The following is an 18767-nucleotide window of genomic DNA, read 5'->3' as shown; positions in this document are numbered from 1 at the left end:
CAAGTAGGAAAATGAAGAAATGATATTTCATTGAAATGATGGTACCGCTTTATTTAAAAATTGCTCTACGAAGTGAGCGAAAAAAATGGGTAATTTTAGCCTGTTCTTCTTTTATTTCGGACACGAAAGCGTTAAAACATATTTTACTGAGGAATGGGTAGGCACAGCACAACTTAGACAATGGACGAGAACACGCAACACACAGTGCTCGTGTGTGTTGCATGTTCTTGTCCATTGTCACAGTTGCGCTCTGCCTTCCCGTTGCTATTAACCAACTCGCCCAGATCAAGCTCTTACCGAGGAAAGGGCACAATATATCCAGCTTCCTTCGAAGCTTTTTCTTGTTCAAGTATTCTCAAGATGGTCGCTGAATATTTGTTATTTTGTTTATTAACGTTATTTCTGAACAGAGCGATCATTTTAGCGCTTGTTGGTTACACTGAATTTAGCGCCAACCACACAAACACAATTTCTAACAAAGCTATTGTCAAAAAACCCATGATCCCGTGGTGTTGTCCTGATCCACCTTTTTGTGAAGAAAGTGAACGTGCCAACCTGTACTGCCATAGCATAACTGGCTAAGCATGCACGCGTGAAGTTATGATAACATCATCTTAAGTTAGAACTGCAGGTAATGTCCTCTACGATTTCCTTGACTTCAATATACGTGGCCTTTCATTATAAGGGCAGAAATAAGAGAAATACCGGCCCCTCGGTCCAATTGTCTGGTTTACAGTATATTTGCTGTTATACAGCGTAAAAGTGAACAAGCCTCGTATAACTACACCACTCGTAACTCAACGTATTCTTACCCTCTGAATAGAAAACCTCTAGCAGGTATATGCGGCGCACAAATGGGGCAAACCCCAGTACTCACCACTAGCCAAGGAAAAAGTAAATAAAATAGATATTTTTTAAATCATAAAGCAAATAAATAAATAATTTAATAGAGGTGCACATAAAGAAATACGCATAACCAACTATATATATATATATATATATATATATATATATATATATATATATATGTGTGTGTGTGTGTGTGTGTGTGTGTGTCAACAGAGAAATGTAAATAACTGAATGCCTATGTGCTTGAATACCAAATGAATACGTAAAAGAAAACTGTAAATAACTGAATAAGCCCACGAAAATTGAGGTGGAAATGCTTTCAACGATTATACCCTAAATTCAAACGAAACATTCTGTATTTTTCATCAAAATTCCTTGGCACATCTGTGCCGCATCCTGCACGGATAATTGGTTATCCTCCTTCGCAGTGTAGAATGGCAAGTGAACTTTTTTATATGCATTCATGGTTTGGGATCGGTATATAGGCCGAAAGTTGTGTGTTCACAGAGAACGAAGGTAAAATTCTGACGTAACATATTTCCCTCGTGCGGTAGGTATTCTTTGTACTCTGCTTAGGACGCTCTATCACAATAGCTTCCCCAAAGGTATAGCGAATAGAAAATGTATTGTGACTACCCTCGCACGCGTATTTAGGTAAGAAACTACATAATTAACTCGTTGCACTAGAGCTTACGAAACGTTAGTTTTTGTCCATGAATCTAATGCTACTACAGAAATTTTCTGAGCATTGTCGGGAACGGTGCCGAAATGTCGTCATTTCTTTGGTACTGAAAGTTTTAAATGCCTGAAACTGGTAGCTAGTTCCCAGGTGCGCGGAACATTTTTGTGGGGCGCCACCGCCTGTTGTATTATGAGACTGCGCCCTATTGTGTACTGCTTATACAGATTGCACTGTTCATACCGTCTACACCTGCTTCGCTTTCTATTGTGAAGACAGCAGGCAGTCATCAAACAGACAAACATAAAAAAGGTTTTCAATTGCTCTACCTTTCATATTATTTGAAGTAATCTCAAGTATTTTAGGCATAAATTAAGAGAAAGTGTGTATCATTTTCTTTAACATTTGGCCGCACAGTACGCCTGTAGAAAAGATTATTGTAGAACACTGTTTAAGGTAATTAAAGTGATGGTTTTCCTGCAAGTTCAATTGCAGCCTCTTACGAGCGTACGATCGATACCCTCGCTTCATTTATTCGTATCGAGGGTCTCGTTCCGGCACACCTGATGCCTTAGGTAGGATAGGAGGGTTTATTGGTCAGCTCCTAGCTCGTAATAAGCTGATGTGCTACGTGACACCAGCTGGCGACAAAAATAGTGTTCCAAACTCGCCCTCATAACTACAACCAGCGCTGCCTAACACTGCCATGATTATACAAACACGAAATCCAATAAATGGGATGGGAAAGCCACTGCTGCTGCATACAATTTGGTAAAGCATTCGGTGCGTCATTCGAATGTTGTAGGTCCGGCCCCTCCATGCATCAAGTGGATTTTTTCGTGTACTTTTAATTCCTTTCCATTTACATCATAATTACTATACTGCGGTTATAACATACAAATAATGTCCCTTTTACCTCTTCTAGCTTCATTATTTGCTGGTTTCTCTAGGTATAAGCTTTAGTGAATTTCATCGAGTTCCCAGTATGTCAGCGCAGTACATTTAGAGCATAGCTCCGCGTTCCGATTGACCTTTTGGCACAAGTCTTCTTTAATACATTATGTATTTTTAAACGCTGTTATTGATGCGATTAAAGCGCGTAATATAACTGCGGGCAGCAGAGGCAGAAGCGGTAGGTGCGAGACTACTCCGCGTGCTCAGGTGGCTCTCCTATTTTAAATGCAAAGCATTTCTTCTATCTATCTATCTATCTATCTATCTATCTATCTATCTATCTATCTATCTATCTATCTATCTATCTATCTATCTATCTATCTATCTATCTATCTATCTATCTATCTATCTATCTATCTATCTATCTATCTAGCCGCCTACGTCCCGGTGCTCTCATGATCGCCTTCTTAACTCGGCGTAGATAAAATTGGCCGCCTATCTGCGTATCTGCAAATGTCGTGTAAAGACGATAGAAGAGGCGCTGCGTGAGATATGGACGCCATCTGGCAATACGTCGGGAAACATGAGTGCTGTGTTGCGGGCTGGTAGTCCCGGCGCAGCGGCAGGTGAAGACCGGCCGTGACCAACGCGACCGGTGTCCCCGGGACGCCGGCCAGCCCGAACACGCTGTTTGGCGCGATGCACCGAAGAAGAAACGTCCGCAGTCAAAGAGTACTCTCCACAAACTCTCTTACTTACACGTCGCCTGGGTAAAACAGGAATGCCAGAGCGGCGCCCCCTGTCATTCGTACAATGCAATACTGAACCGAAACCGAAACACAACATGAGCTTGTGCAGAGGGCACGGAGGAAGACAAGTTTCAGCGCAGTCGCATTTTCAGTGCACCTTAAGAAACTAGGGTTGTAACATTGTAGGGCGAGTAGGGCCAGAAGGACTGTCACGACGAAAACCTGCCTCCTCAGTCGTATTCGCCTGGAACGTTGGTGTGGCTTCGCGTTCCCTCCTCCGCTTCTGGCCTTTCCACAAAGCTACTGCCTAAGTACGAAGGCCCCTACCGCGTCCTACGTCAAGCATCCCCAGTTAACTATATGATTGAGCCTGTTCAATCATCTACGGACCGCCGTCGTCGCGGCCGCGAGACTGTTCACGTCGATCGACTGAAGCCGCATTATGACCCACCAGTTGTACCTGTTCCTTAGGTCGCCAGGATGGCTCCTCTTCCGCGGGGGAGTGATTTGTAACATGGTAGGGCGCAGACAAGAACGCCTGCGAAAGAACAAGACGAAGACGGTTGTTGTTGGCGCTCGCTCTTGCTCGGCTTGGACCGCTGATCGCTTCAGCTGTGACAATCTTTTAATAAACGCGTTACTGTCTCAACGTTAAACGCATACCATCAAGGTCTATAAAATTGCGTATCTATGTATTTTCTATTAAAGGAACACACCACCTAATACTTACCTAATGATGTTACTCCTCAGATATGCGTAATATTTACTTTTTGATCGACAACGTTCACAATTATGAACAGCCGTACCAGTTTAAGATGGGTGGGCGGTAAGCAAGTGGTTCAACTTTGGCCGGTTGGCAGAATCGGGTGACGTGCCGACAAACAGAAAGACAGACAGACAGAAAGACAGACCAAAATTTCTGCGTTTAAGTTCCCCAAGAAAGACTATCCTCTTTAAAAGAAATTACACCATTTCCCGCTAAAGGGGACCATGAGGCGATGCGAAGCCTGAGCATTTGCACGATCGCGTTCCGTTGGCGTTCTTTGGGCACGCTACCGACCTCGCGTCGTGGAACGCGAAGAGGAACGCTACGCGCGTCTTGTCTTCCCTCTAGCCTGGCCGTTAATTCTGGGCAGCGTAGAAGAGGAGAGAGAGGGGGAGGGGACGCGCATGCGCTGGTGCTTATCGCGGCGTTGCGCAGGAGAGAATTTCGGCATGTCTAGCCAACGCCGGAGAGTTCGGCGGAGGGGCGGAGCCAACACCCATCCAAATTTAGCGGCGGCGCTGTCCGCCATTTTGTGCCGCGGCACTGTAAGCTCGCGTTGGCGTGCGCCCGCAACGCTCCGTCTCTGGCGAACCCTTTCTTCAGCGAGTTAAGGAGCTGATATACTCCAGCGTAACGTCGACGCGCGCGCACGCTCGGCACAGTGACGCTACGCTAACAAACGTGCAGCACTCTATAGGCCAACGCGCGATGCGACTGACGCGCCCAGCGTCCGTCAACACGCCCCGGCTGCAGCCGGCGCGAGATGCGACATGCTGCATTCCACGCCGGCGACGTTATCCAGACTGAACTGCGTCTGTGTCTCTACGTGAAGAAGGGACGCCGAGTGCGCTCAATTGCGCATGCGTCAAGGCGACGTAGTGCGTCGCGCAAGTGGGAATATAGAGTGCTCTGTTTTCGCGTCAATGTAACGTGACGAACCTAGCGTCGCCAACTCACGCCGCGGCGGGCTGACGCGAACGCACGTCGGAGTATAACTACTGCGCTGCAAGCCCCCATTGCGACGTCCGTGCAGGTCCACGATGTTCCACGCAGCCGACACGTGCACGAACAGCAGCAAAGACACACCAGGTCGGTCACAGAGGAAGGATAAACGCCGATAGCGACGTCACGGGTACAGCATCACGAGAAACCTCGGCACGAAATGGCGTCGGCGGCGCGGAAGCGCGCTGTTGCCAGACTGTAGTGCAGCAGTTTCCAGACTGGCGGCGAGATCAAAAGAGCGCCGAACTCTCCCAAAGGGAATATACGGCTCTGGCCAACGCCACCTAGACAAACTTCGTCAAGGCCGGGAAGCTAAACTCCATTTGTCGCGTGTCGTCAGAGGTAGTGGGCTGACTTTTAGGGGCGAAGCTCCTTAAGGCGGCACCCGTTCGTCCCTCGTAGTCGTAGTCGTAGTCCGTAACCAGTCTTACGCTTTGACCTCCAAGGTGGTGCCGGTGGGAGATTTTTCCTGTGCGTTGTTGAACAACAAAAAATTCGCAGCGGTAGCTAAAAGCGGACTTCTTCTGTCTCTCATTCCCATTAGCAGCCATTCTTTGCCTCCAAGGTAGTGCCTGGTGAGATTTCTCCTGTGCGTGATTAAACAATAAAAATTTTGTTCAAAACGCCGTTTATTGATGAAATAAACCAACGAAAGACGCCAGATGTTTTGTAAAAGCAAAACGGAAGAACGCCAGATGTTTCTAAAGCAAAAGGAAAAGACGCCAGCTGCTTAACGAAAGACGCCAGATGTTTTCTAAAGCAATGGTTTTCTAAACAATGAAAATTCGCAGCGTACATGTAAAATTAAAGTGAGCTGCAAGTCGTCATAACTCATCGAACATTTAGTATAAACGCGCCCTATCTCACGTCGGTGATGATGTACTGGGCAGAATTCACGGAAGATTCACGGTTTACCGATGAACTTCCGCAGCTTCGCCCACTCATCATCATTCACACCGTGGATATGCTGTGATTTTTTTCAGTGGGCCGCTCTTGTTCGGCGGACGCTAGCACCCATGCATCACTACAGGGCTGCGACGCTGGTTGCGTTGTGCGCTGTGCTTGGTGGCGGATCATCGCACACGCCCGCGTTCGGCGGCGCGTTCGCATCGGCGTTTTGGTCACTTCAGCATTCGAAGCTGGACGTGTATCGAATCTATCACGCGCTGGCTGCCATCCGATGCCGAGTTAAGTTGAAAGCAGTGCGAGAAACGCTAATGCTGCGTTGCTTTGAGTGCCGTCGGTTCCTTCGAAGCTGTGATGTGTGCTGCTTGTGTTTGTACGCGTGTTGGTCGTTGAGTGACTATAGTCGGTGACAAGCTAAGAATAAAAAGTAAACTCTACCGCTGGCCATTTGTGTTATGCGCGTCCAACTACGGCCGCTCTTTACCATGACGTAACGGTTAAGACGAGCCAATGAAAAATGCAACATGGCGCCGTTCGCGACGAGAGGCGAGGTACCGCTGTACCGATACCGAGATCCGTCAATTCGAATTTCCTGAGGTGTTCGTTTCTTCCAGAAGAAGCTCTTCCCTACTGTTATTCGTACGTACTCAGCATCATCCTCGCCGGTCGTCATCCGATGCAGTAGAAGCTTGTGACTGCCGCGTTTGGAGATCACCGAAGCGGCAGCAGTTCGGAGTGTTTTACAACGCTTTAGCGCGTTCCGTCGTTTCGGCAGCTTCAAGTTGCAACACTGCGTGCGTTCCCTCCATCTCTCGAATACACCAAGCATATCGCCAGAGGGTCACCACATCGACGATTGTCGTCGCGTTCATTCGTGTGCAGTGAGGTGAAAGTGCAACAGAATGCGTTGGCGGGCTAGTTGGTGAGATTCCATGGTCCATGGTCAGTTGAGAGTAGCGCTGTGTTCCGTCTTCTTTCTTGTGGTGTCGTTTTTTTGCGCTAAAAAAGCAATAAGGTGAAAGTGAAGTCGGAATGTGCGCGTCTGTGTACGATTTACCGCCTGCAAAAGCCATGGCGTTAGCGTTGCCACAAGTGCGTGTGTGTGTGTATTACTTGGAGCTCGCAACGTTGGAATCTTGGTGATCTATTAGGGGCGAAGCTCCTTAAGGCGGCACCCGTTCGTCCCTCGTAGTCGTAGTCGTAGTAGTCGTAGTGCGTAACCAGTCTTACGCTTTGACCTCCAAGGTGGTGCCGGTGGAAGATTTTTCCTGTGCGTTGTTGAACAATAAAAAACTCGCAGCGTGCGGGTTAACTAAAAGCCGAATTCTTCTGTCTCTCATTCCCCGTTAGCACCCATTGGTATGTTCCAGTAGGAAACGTTAGTAGAAGTAAAAGTGTAAGTGTTAGCTAAAAGCCGACTTCTTCTGTCTCTCATTCCCATTAGCAGCCATTGTTTACTTCCAAGGTAGTGCCCGGTGAGATTTCTCCCGTGCGTGATTAAACAATAAAAATTTTGTTCAAAACGCCGTTGATTGATGAAATAAACCAACGAAAGACGCCAGATGTTTTGTAAAAGCAAAACGAAAGAACGCCAGATGTTTCTAAAGCAAAACGAAAAGACGCCAGCTGCTTAACGAAAGACGGCAGATGTTTTCTAAAGCAATGGTTTTCTGAATAATGAAAATTCACAGCGTACATGTAAAATTAAAGTGAGCTGCAAGTCGTCATAACTCATCGAACCTTTAGTATAAACGCGCCCGATCTCACGTCAGTGGTGATTTACTCGGCAGAATTCACGGAAGATTCACGGTTTACCGATGAACCTCCGCAGCTTCGCCCACTCATCATCATTCACTCCGTGGATATGCTGTGATTTTGTGATATGCGCCGTGCTGTGCTCCTATATAAACGACGTATGTACGGACGAAGCGTGAGAGAAAGAAAGCCACCAACGTAGCCCGTAAGCGCAACACATTCCGAAAGTAAACAAACCCGGTGTGGAGAATATGCAGTGGTGTGTGCATTATAAGAAGATAATTGTGGTCATCTGGTGCGTGTGTGATTTTGTGACGTGTGCCTATTGGCGCAGTTGCGTCGTCTTAACGGAATTCATTCCCACCGGCTCAGAATGATGTGCTAGGTTGAAGTGCCCGTCGCGTAAGTCTCACGCTCGATGCACGAACGCCTTGCAATGTTAAACGCCGTGCGAGGTAATCGTTGTCTACAAACCGTAAAATAATGCCCTCGCTGTGACACATCGATTCCATGGATCGTGATCTTAACTGAAGTAATGCCGCCAAAAATATCATTGAATGAAAAAAAAGCTTTTGTTTTTAATGTCGTTGCATCATACTTCACGATATCATATTTGGAATTCTTGTTTTTGCCTAACGTGCGTTTTTTTGCATCTCGCGTGTATTGTGTGCAGGTATCACGCAGTGATAATTTGTTCATATTAAACTCGTGAAGCTCATAGTGCATAGACCCTTTTGTTTAAGCGCTTATCCCTTCTTCTGAAGCCTCACTCCCTCACTATGCTTCACGAACAAATGAAGAGGGGGGAGCCGGAGAGGTGGGGCTTGGCAATGTACGAAACGGATGTACTTACTGATTGTGTCCACCGATATTATCTATGTAGACATCTATATGTTTTTTGTTTTTTTTTCTTCGAAGATGCGCGTGTTTTCTCTATGTCCGAGTGTGTATCTGTAGTCTTTTGGCTACTGATTTCTTTCATTTCTACATTTTTTATTGCTTATTTTTTTTTCCTTTTTCTACCTGCACGGAGGGCGATGCTATAAAAGCGTATCGAAGCCTCGTAAATTTTGCCTTGATATCCAAACGTTGACAAATAAACTGTCTTTTGAGAAGCGTATATCCTTTTCCTGTTTGTTGTATGGCAACCGACGGCAGCCTCAGTGTGTGTATATATATATATATATATATATATATATATATATATATATATATATATATATGTATGTATATATATATATATATGGTATGGGGGGGGGCCCTTCCCGTAAAAGTGTGCCCCCCTGCTGTAATGCCGACTGGGGCGACGCAGGCATGTAATAAATAAATAATAAATTAATTAAAAACTTGAACGTTCAAAGTCTTAAGGGGTAATGGCAGTGCCAGTGCAACTTGTCGAGGCAAGAAACAATCCCACGTAAAGCTTTTAGTCAACTCCAATTTAGCCGCCTGCATCTCCTTGGCGTAAAAGTAATGGTAACGCATGCAATGACCCCCACAATTAAACGCGATGTGTGCTACACGCTTTTATTTCGTTAAAACAAGACGTCAAATGAGGCCATGGCGTTTAGCTCAAAAGCGATGACAAGCACGGCGACTAGAGACGCAAATGCGGTAATAACGGCAACACGAGAGTCGAAATTCGCGAAGGCAATCTCAGACCACTTCGCCATACTTCCCTTTGAGTCACAGTTGCCATAGTTACAGCAGACAGTGAAGAAAACTGGCGGCGAAAGTTTCGCGAAAAAATTAGAAGCGACCTTGTTAAATGCGTATAATGTCCGTGTTTCGTTCTTTGAAACCATAAAATAACGATTCCTTTATTCTAAGTTTTATGTTAAATCTGCCATTTTTTGTTTTAATACCAAAATAGGTGCTGCTCAGAAACATCACCTTTGAGATGTACATTACTTCTTCGTATAGACTCCGAGATGACCGTGGCGGGGGGTGCGATTTAAATAACAGCTATATTGTTATGCTGACGCTGAACTCCGTGCCTTCACAGTTTATTTTATCTAGCTTTGCTTTCTTTATTTCAGTATCAGTGCAGTATTAGAAAATAAGGTTTATATGCGTGAAAATTATTGCCATTGTTTAGGAACTACTTCGTTTGCAGCGCGGAGGCATGCAAAATATGAGCAATGCGGCCTCGTGGGCGGAGCTTATATTTATTCTTAGGCTGTCACCGACTATAGGCTGTGATGCCAGGGAAGTGTTGTGTTCCACATTGTTGTGGCAACTACGACCAAGGTACACGTATTTGGATTTCCAACCGATGAAGGCGCGCGGAAGGCATGCATACGTGTTAAACCAAAGGATAATTTCAGCCCGACAAAGCATTCAAAGGTAAATACACACCTTCTCTTTTGATTTTCGTGTATTCCATTTCATGTAGCATGATGGTATTACGTTTCGTTTTTGCCACGTGCGTGCGTTTCGCAGTATGTTAGGGTGAACTGCAGAAACGTGAATTGTAAAGTTGTCACTCTCTTGTCACTTGCAGGTGTGCGAAAACACTTCAGTCTGGACGATATTCTACGAGAAGTTTGCAATAAACAAGGCACAAAAGCGGAACGAGATGTGTATGCTTATTTATGTACTTTGAAGTATGCGTTGTTTTTATTTATTAGAACATTTGGCACGCAAATAACGGGGGTTCCAATCGAATATAAAAGTCGCCACATGTCACACACTGTGGGAGTTGATGTAATGCGTAGCAGTCAGCAAGGATCTGCATATATCGCATTATTTGTCTGTGAGGCAAATAAAGGCCTTCATGTCATAACAGCGGGTTCCCTAATGAATGTTTGTCGTGCATTCATGCATGTACATTTCGTTAAATACCGTGCTATAGAACTTACATTCTCGTGTATACAATACATGGCAACTCATTTATATTCGTCACGCACTTATTTCACGTCCTACTGCTTTTGGTACAAATCCGGTTAGCGAAACAGCCGGAAGTTTACTTTGACAATGTCATATAATTCACGCCTTACTTGACAAACATGTCATGATTTTCATGCTAAGACCTGTCATTTATGCTCCTCATACAGTCACCTCACGGCATACAAGTTTTGATACACATCTTGCTAGCCAAACGGTTGCGAGCCCACCATGAGCGTGGCATGCAAGTCATGCCGCACGTGGCATGAATGTCATGATTTTTACGTTACAACCTGTCATTTATGTTCGTCATACAACCATGTAACGCTATGCCAATTTTGGTATACATACATTTAATGAAATAGCAGCGAGCGCTCCAAGAGTGTGTCATGTAAATCAAGCCTTACATGACATGCGTGTCATAATATACATGTTACAGCCTATGAGTCATGTTTGCCATACGCTCCTGTTCCGCCATACCGATTTCGGTGTATATTAAATGAACTAAACGGCCGCTAAAGCACGAATACCATAGCTCACGCAGGTCGAGCGTCAGCGCACTAGTGACACGTCACTCGAACAGCTTCCAGGCCTTCACGAAGTTTGTCTAGGTGGCGTTGGTCTAGCCTGCGTTTCAGAGGACGAGTAGAAAGAGGGAGGGGAGAGGGGAAGTGGAGAGGGGGAGGGGAGAGGGTGAGTGGTGAGTGTATGCGCATGCGCAGTAAGGGTGGTCACGGCGCACACCACCACCACCGCATTGAACTCCGCCATAAGATACTTCGCATCTAAAATTCGCATGGGAGGGTAAGAAGACTTGACGAATATGGTCTGGTCATGTCAGGATTGACCTGAAAATTCTGTCGCGTACTTCATCGAACCCTTTCCTCCGGACACGTATGGCACATACCCGTTTACCACGGGCCGCGGTGTACGGGTATGGGCCACAGGTGATTGACAGTTTACATCTACCAAGGAACGGCGAGAACAAACATTGGTAATTTAAATGCGAGAGCGTTATGAGAAGCCGACATCGGCAGCGTTGACGCGACGAATGGACAGAATAACAATAAGGACTCTAGCAGGAATTGAACCCAAGCATTCTGCGCGGCAGACAGGTATTCTGCCACAGAGCCGCGCGAGGTCCATAAACTGGTTTCGAAAAACAGCCTATGCAGGTGTAATGTCAGTGAAATGTCAATTGTGGCTGTGGTGCTGGCTATTGATTTTACAATATTGATTTTACAATTTTACAACACTACATCTGTTCTCCTACTCAACATGTTCAGCGCAAAAAAGAACACGAAAGCACAAGCAAGGGCACGACGCAAGCGCTGCCGCCCAACTAGCCCAGTTTGCCACCTTTCTTATGTACTCCTAAGATACAGATATCATATCAGATTAACGTCTGTGGTTCCAGTGTTGGCTCCGCTTTATTAGTAGTCTAATAAACATTGAATTGAATTGAATTGAATTGAAGTTTATTTGTCCTGAATTCTTACAGGATCGGGAGCAGAGGCTAAAGGCTATATAGCCTTTAGCCTCTGCATATGCACATTGCATATGTATTCCTTTGATTCAGCAAGCTATAGTGAAGCATCGCTCGACCCAGGAGGAGTACAATAACGAAAGTTACGTGTGATATTCACATGATTACAACATAAAGTGCACTTAGTTTCGATAACAGTGACGTATGTACTCTAACGTGAGGGCTAACGTTACGTCGCACCATAAGTTACCGTTTAAACGCCATTGTTGTCGACGTGCCTGGTAAGCCCACGATGTGCACAGAGCTACTACACTTACAAAAAAAGAAACGTCGATCCACTTCGGAACGCTTGGCTCAAAGCCTTGAAATGCAGCATAGAAGTACTCGCTGACTGCTTCGCGTGAAACCGATTCCTACAACGTGTGGGTTCTGCCATTTTTTTTTGATAATCAGACAGGATTAATACCTGCATGACTTTTTGTGAGATATATTGCATTTTATGATTCTGCAGATTATTACCTGGCCAACTGAGAAGAGTATTTCGTTGCGCCAAGGTAACGTTTATGCTATGTGTGCTAGTTGAGTACATATCACAAATTTTATGAATATATATGCTAAGAACGACGTTTCCTGCAAGGCCTACTGAAGGCATTTATTCGTGTTGGTTTTTTTTTATAATCATTCTGAGATATAGAGGTCATATTATAACAGCACACTCATAGACTAGTTGCCTCGAAATTAAGCAAAAGAGCCTGTTTAAACAGAGGCCAGAGGTTAGTGGAAAAACAAATTATCGTTAAATATAGCTTTCACACATAGACAACCTTGATTAACCTCTTCGTATTGTCCAGACTAAGCATAATATATTTCAAGATTAGAAACCTAGTCGAGGGTTTTGTTTAAGCAGCGTAAGGTGCATACACTGCCATACTTATGGCCTTAATATAGCGAGTATTGTCTTCAACTAGGTAACAGCTATTGTGTTCAGCCTGTGAAAACTTACACGCCCATATCTATGCACCTATGTTCAACGTACGAATAAGACGTTTGAAACGGCACAATACTTCGAGAGGTTGCCCACTGTATTTAAGTGGGTTTGCGAAGCTTGCTATTTTTCTTTTGCCTTTTTTTGGTACTTTTAAGATCACATGACTATTGTCTGCGAATTAAAGAGAGAACGTTTGTGAAGGTTCACAATATCTGAACCACCTAGACCACATAAAGCTTATTAACTCTAAGAGCAGATCGGAAGCCCTTACATTATGGCACTTGTATGTGCAAATTCACCTTTTTTTACACACGCATTGCGTGACAAACGTGTATGTCGAAACAGCTGCCATATGGGAATGAGCCTTATTTCAGGCGTTTAGAACAAGTGGATAGCAAGATTTAGACTCTCGAAAAAATCGTGCCTTAGGGCGCCTTCTGCATCGCCAAACTCTGGGTGTACGCTGTTTGGAAGCGGATGGTGGTTTTAGCGCATGTGTCGTTCTATTAAAATCTGTTGCACCGCATAGTGTTACCTAACTCGTGACCTTAAAGGAGACAGTCATTCGTGGTGCTTCGAAATTTAGAAATTATTCATTTAATTTTTCATCGCAGGATTATATCGTGTTCGATGTAGTGAATGGCGGGAGTAAAATATTTGTTGGCTTTTAAGAAAGCAGATCTCACACCTTCAGGTTTTTTTTACGCCTCTCAATCTTTCTTTATTTGAGAGTTGGTTCCCTCACGACACTCGAACTTTATGTCTTTATGTTTCAAGGTGGCAATGCACCTCGCATAAAACATACAATTGTCTTTCAAGTTCTACTCAGTGGTATCGGCTGTTCGCGTATGAAAGCCTCCGAAATAGCAAATATGCCATATCATCTCACTGCTCAATTGCAAAGCAATTGCAAAGCAACGAGATCCCCCATGTCTAATAGATAGAAAGATGGTAAGCAGGAAATATACGTACGAACAAATTGTAACAGTGTGCAAAATTGGGCTAGTTGGTTTAACTTCATTGTTTAAACAGCGCAAAAATACGAGGACAAGAGAAGGAGGACTACAAAGGACAGGCGCTGACTAACAACTGGTGGGTTTATTGAGGAGAAAGGAATAAATACACGTGATCCGACTGCGCGCGCATCATCGCATTACAGATAATTGTCACCTCTTTCAAGCAGGCTAAATTCGCAATCATGAAGACAGATAGATGGGGTGGAAATGCAAACATCATGGTTGTAATTAATGTGAAAAGCTTCTATGATTTCACGAGACCTTTCGTCAACGTGCCTGAAGATGACATGCGTGCGAATAAACAACGGTTTACAGCCACAAGAACAAAATGTGCAGGCAAATGTGAAGTAGGCGTGCCTTTTAAAGTGGTATTGTGCTGGCGTAGTCTCTCGTTGAGGCAGGCACCCGTGTGCCAGTATATTTCTAACCGTGTATATATATGAGGGTGGTCCGATAAATACTTAGCCTCACCACGAGAGCGCGAGTCTATCGCATGAGACATATACTGACGTTAAGTACGCTCTCTTAGAGGGACACATGTGAAGGTCCAGTCGAATCGGGCTCGCGGTTTTGTTTTGGCCGCTTGAGGAAACAGGTGATATGCGTGTGTATGTTAAAAATGAAAAGAAAGCAATATCGGTCGGTGATTCGATTCTTGTTTTTGGAAGCGAAATCGCGCAGCGAAATCAAAGAGCGACTAGATGCCGTCTACGGTGAGTCTTCTCCTTGGATGGCAACCATAAAAAATTGGTTCGCCGAGTTTAATCGTGGTCATACGTCGGTTTTTGATGAGCCTCGCCCAGGGGCCCCAAAAACGGTTACCACGGCCGATAATGTGGCAAAAATTCACGACCTCCTATTGGCAGACCGCCGACTGAAGGTGCGCGAGATAGCTGAGTCGGTAGGCATCTCAAAAGACCGCGTGGGTAATATCCTGCATGAACGTTTGGGCATGAGAAAGCTGTCGGCGCGATGGGTGCCGCGTTTGCGCACTCCGGACAACAAGCGCGGTCGTGAGGCCACTTCAGAGCAGTGTTTGAAGCTGTTTAAGCGTAATCCGAAGGAGTTCCTGCGTCGTTTTGTGACCGTCGACGAAACATGGATCCATTGGTACACACTAGAGACAAAAGAACAGTCGAAATAGCAGACTGCACTCGGAGAACCTGCTCCGAAGAAGGCCACCAGGTGATGGCCACCATTTTCTGGGATTCTCAAGGTGTGGTCTTCGTCGACTACCTTGAGAAGGGCAAAACGGCGACAGGATCCTACTACGCTGAATTACTGGGCCGATTTGACGCCGAATTGCGAAAACAAACGGCCACATTTGTTGAAGAAAAAGGTGCTCTTCCACCATGACAACGCGCCAGCTAACACCTGCGCCGTTGCCACGGCCAAGTTGGTCGAACTGGGCTACGAAGCCGTGCCCCATCCAGCGTATTCTCCAGATTTGGCCCCGAGTGATTTCTTCTTGTTTCCCAACTTGAAAAAGTCGCTCGCCGGACAAAGGTTTGAGCCGAATGAAGAAGTTATCGCCGCCACAGAAGCCTACCTTGCCGCTCAGGAGAAAACGTATTTTTCTGGCGGGATCAAGAAGTTGGAGTATCGTATGGTCAAGTGTATAGAGTTGAAAGGGGACTATGTTGAGAAATAAATCGACACTATTCCGAAATTTTCGTTTTTCTTTTGGAGGCTAAGTACTTATCGGACCGCCCTCGGACCATACCTGTCTGCTTTCTTTAGCCCATCCTTCTTTGTGTTTGTGGAATGTGCCGCGAGTGTCTTCTATGCACAATCAACCAGCCTCTGCTTTGAATTTTCTAGACAATAGCGCACTCGTTGCGCAAACACGGCCGCTGCAGCGGGCGAATTGACCTTCGTGCGGTCCATAGATCTAATGCAAACATTCAGGTGCAAACACAAAAAGCACAAACTTGCCTCGTCAAGAGCTAAGCACAGCCGCACGAGAGACCACGCCCTCTAGGCCAAACTACAGGGTGCAAGCGCCCATCCAAGCTCCTGCGAAAGACGAGCGGGTCGATGACCTTTGAAGCGCACCTTTTGTGCCATCTCTTGGGTGGTGGTGAACAAGAAAGGAACAAAGGAAGAAACAAGCGGAAAGAAAGGGAGGTTAGCCAGTTCTTCGACCGGCTCGCTACCCTTTACTGGGGGAAGGGGTAAGGGGGATAAAAGTTGATAGAAGAGAGATGTTACAAAAAAAGAAGAGCAAGAAAAGGAAAAAAAAGAGAGGGAGAAAAAAGGGGAAACGAGAATATGACACTGCTTTGAGCCTGTCTCTAAGACCAGTTGTCCGCAAGAATCGCAATATTGCTTTTAAAGCCTTGTGTGGTGACCACGGACTCGGCTAAGGTCTCAAAACCCTTTGTTCCGACAAAGGGCGATTGTCAAGTTTATCTAGCGCATTCAAAAGTTATTTTCTTTGCGCACTGAAACGGGGACACTCACACAGAAGATGGGAGATCCTTTCTTCGCAACTGCAGTAATTGCATGTAGAGTTGTTGCCCATTCCAATCAGACGAGTAGGCACTCGTGAAGGCACGCCAAGCCACAGGCGGCACAGAAGCGTCTCCTTAGCTGGCGATATTCCAGACGGAAGACGGAGCTGTAGGTTGGGATCCAAGCTCTGTAAACGAGCGCTGGTGAATTCCGCCGAGATTCACTGGGCAAGTGTGAGTTCACGTGCCAGCGAACAAAGTCTTGAAGCTGTGTCGGTTCTAGAGAACGGTACATATGCGGCCTCATCTGCACGGTCGTTACCGTATATACCACAATGACCCGGTATCCACTGATACACTATATTGTGTTGTTTCTCGAGTGCATGGTGGTGAAGGAGCCTTATAGCAGCGACTAACTGCTCATTAGGTCCATAACGAAATAGCAACATAAGGCATGGAAAAACTGCCTTGTAATCAGATAAAATGGACCAAGCTTGCGAAGCTTCTTCAATTACAAATTCTAGTGCTGCAGGGATGGCGGCGAGTTCTGCGGCCGTTGATCATGCCTAATGCAGTGTTTTAAATTTGGTGACTGACTTCGCGGAAATAAACACAGCCCCTGCTGAGCATGCAGAAGGGACATAACCGTCCGTGTAAATGTGAAGTCGTCCGCTGTGTTTCTCATGCAGGTAAAGTAGTGTGGCCTGTTGCAGGACTAAATACGCCTACTGCTTCTTCTTTCAGATTCTGGGAATGAAAAGAACGGCTTCGAGTGGGTGTAGGTACCACAAGGGCAACGGCTGCATGCGTGAAGTTCGAGGGAATCACTGCTCCATGTGATGCTACAGTACCGCTGAACGCAGAGTGCGGCCTAGATGTAGGAAGTGAGGCGAGGTGGTGCGACGAACAAGCTTCTCTCACGCTGAAGCACCGAACAAGCTTCTTTCACGCTGACGCCCCTTAGAGCACTGCGTACTGCCAGAGATAAATTAGCTATATGAATAACTCATCCTTGTTATGCTGCAGGAGGGATGTTATGCGGAGGGATGAGCGGCTCTTGTCATAGCAGCTTCAGCCACGTTCGTCTTAACACTTGCGTCCTTTGACAGCGCGTGGTACATACGATGCGCGAGGCGATGTTATCTAATTGGACGTTATACGGTAAATAACGGCGATGATGATGACAGAGACCCGCGGAAAGTGTCTATATAATCGCTGCCGCGAAAAAATAAAACAGGCCTTCACGTGCATCGATCTAGAACCAGCAGAACAAAGTTTATTACAGGTGAAAGGCGAAAGTGCGCTTGGAACATTATGCGTGGGGCCCCAAGTCCAGGGCACCAGTGAGTATGAATGGTCACCGGACATGACCCAAAGTACCAACTGCACCTCCGGCTCCGATCTGGCGAGCTGTGCCTTCCACAGCACCATACTAACTGTAATTTTCTTCCCGGAAAATATTCCTAGGTCCTTGCACTTCTTCATTTCACCCTCATGATGTATGAAATGAAGTCGGTATCTCTTTCATTACAGCCCCAAGATGCATATGTGAAGTCGGTATATCGCCGCACCACGGACAGGAGTCAGGAAGCATCGCCGCATCAATTTTGTTTAACTTATATAAATGTGTATAGACATTAGCTTGCATTTTACGCAGATCGGTTACCTGAAATTAACTTCCCTTAGCTGAGTTTCCGGTGAGGAACGTCGTACTGTAGCGGGGAGAGACGCTGGTGAGGAATGATTTCTTTGGCTGGCGTTGGCTCGAGTGATATTTTAAGTTGCGGCGGCCACACCTATTGGTTACAAAGCTCGCGAGCTAGCATGTCCGCCTTTTTATTGACCTTGAGAGCAGCGTCTCCTCCGCTAAAGATGAGCCTGTTTTCGGGTTATGCTAGTGCCTAGTAGTTTTACAGTTCATGTAACACTTGTCTCTTGAACAAGGCAAGCATGTAGCACTTGAAGTTTATCTGCTTACCGAGATTGTCTGAGGGTTGCAGGTTCGGTCGCAGCCGGCGGCAAGCTGTCTTTTGGCCCACTTTGCTTTCTTCACATCTATATCCCAATTACTACAATACACTTAAAACAGTACAGTAAGGTCCCCGTGCCTTCATTGGCTTAATTATCTGCTGGTTTCCATTAGGGTTGCGTCAAACCGACAAAGCGAGCCTTCGAAATTTCCTTCTTTCATTCATACCGAGGACACATGCTGCGACAGAGTGACTATGCAGGTAATTATGCACGTAATTACATAATGGTAATTAGGCACATAATGGTAATTATGCACGTGATCAGGTTATCTTAACGACAAAAATATTACAGTTACGTCCACAGCGCT

Source organism: Rhipicephalus sanguineus, chromosome 9 (assembly GCF_013339695.2).
Source record: "Rhipicephalus sanguineus isolate Rsan-2018 chromosome 9, BIME_Rsan_1.4, whole genome shotgun sequence".
Taxonomy (NCBI): domain Eukaryota; kingdom Metazoa; phylum Arthropoda; class Arachnida; order Ixodida; family Ixodidae; genus Rhipicephalus; species Rhipicephalus sanguineus.
Note: the sequence above shows the minus strand (reverse complement) of the source record.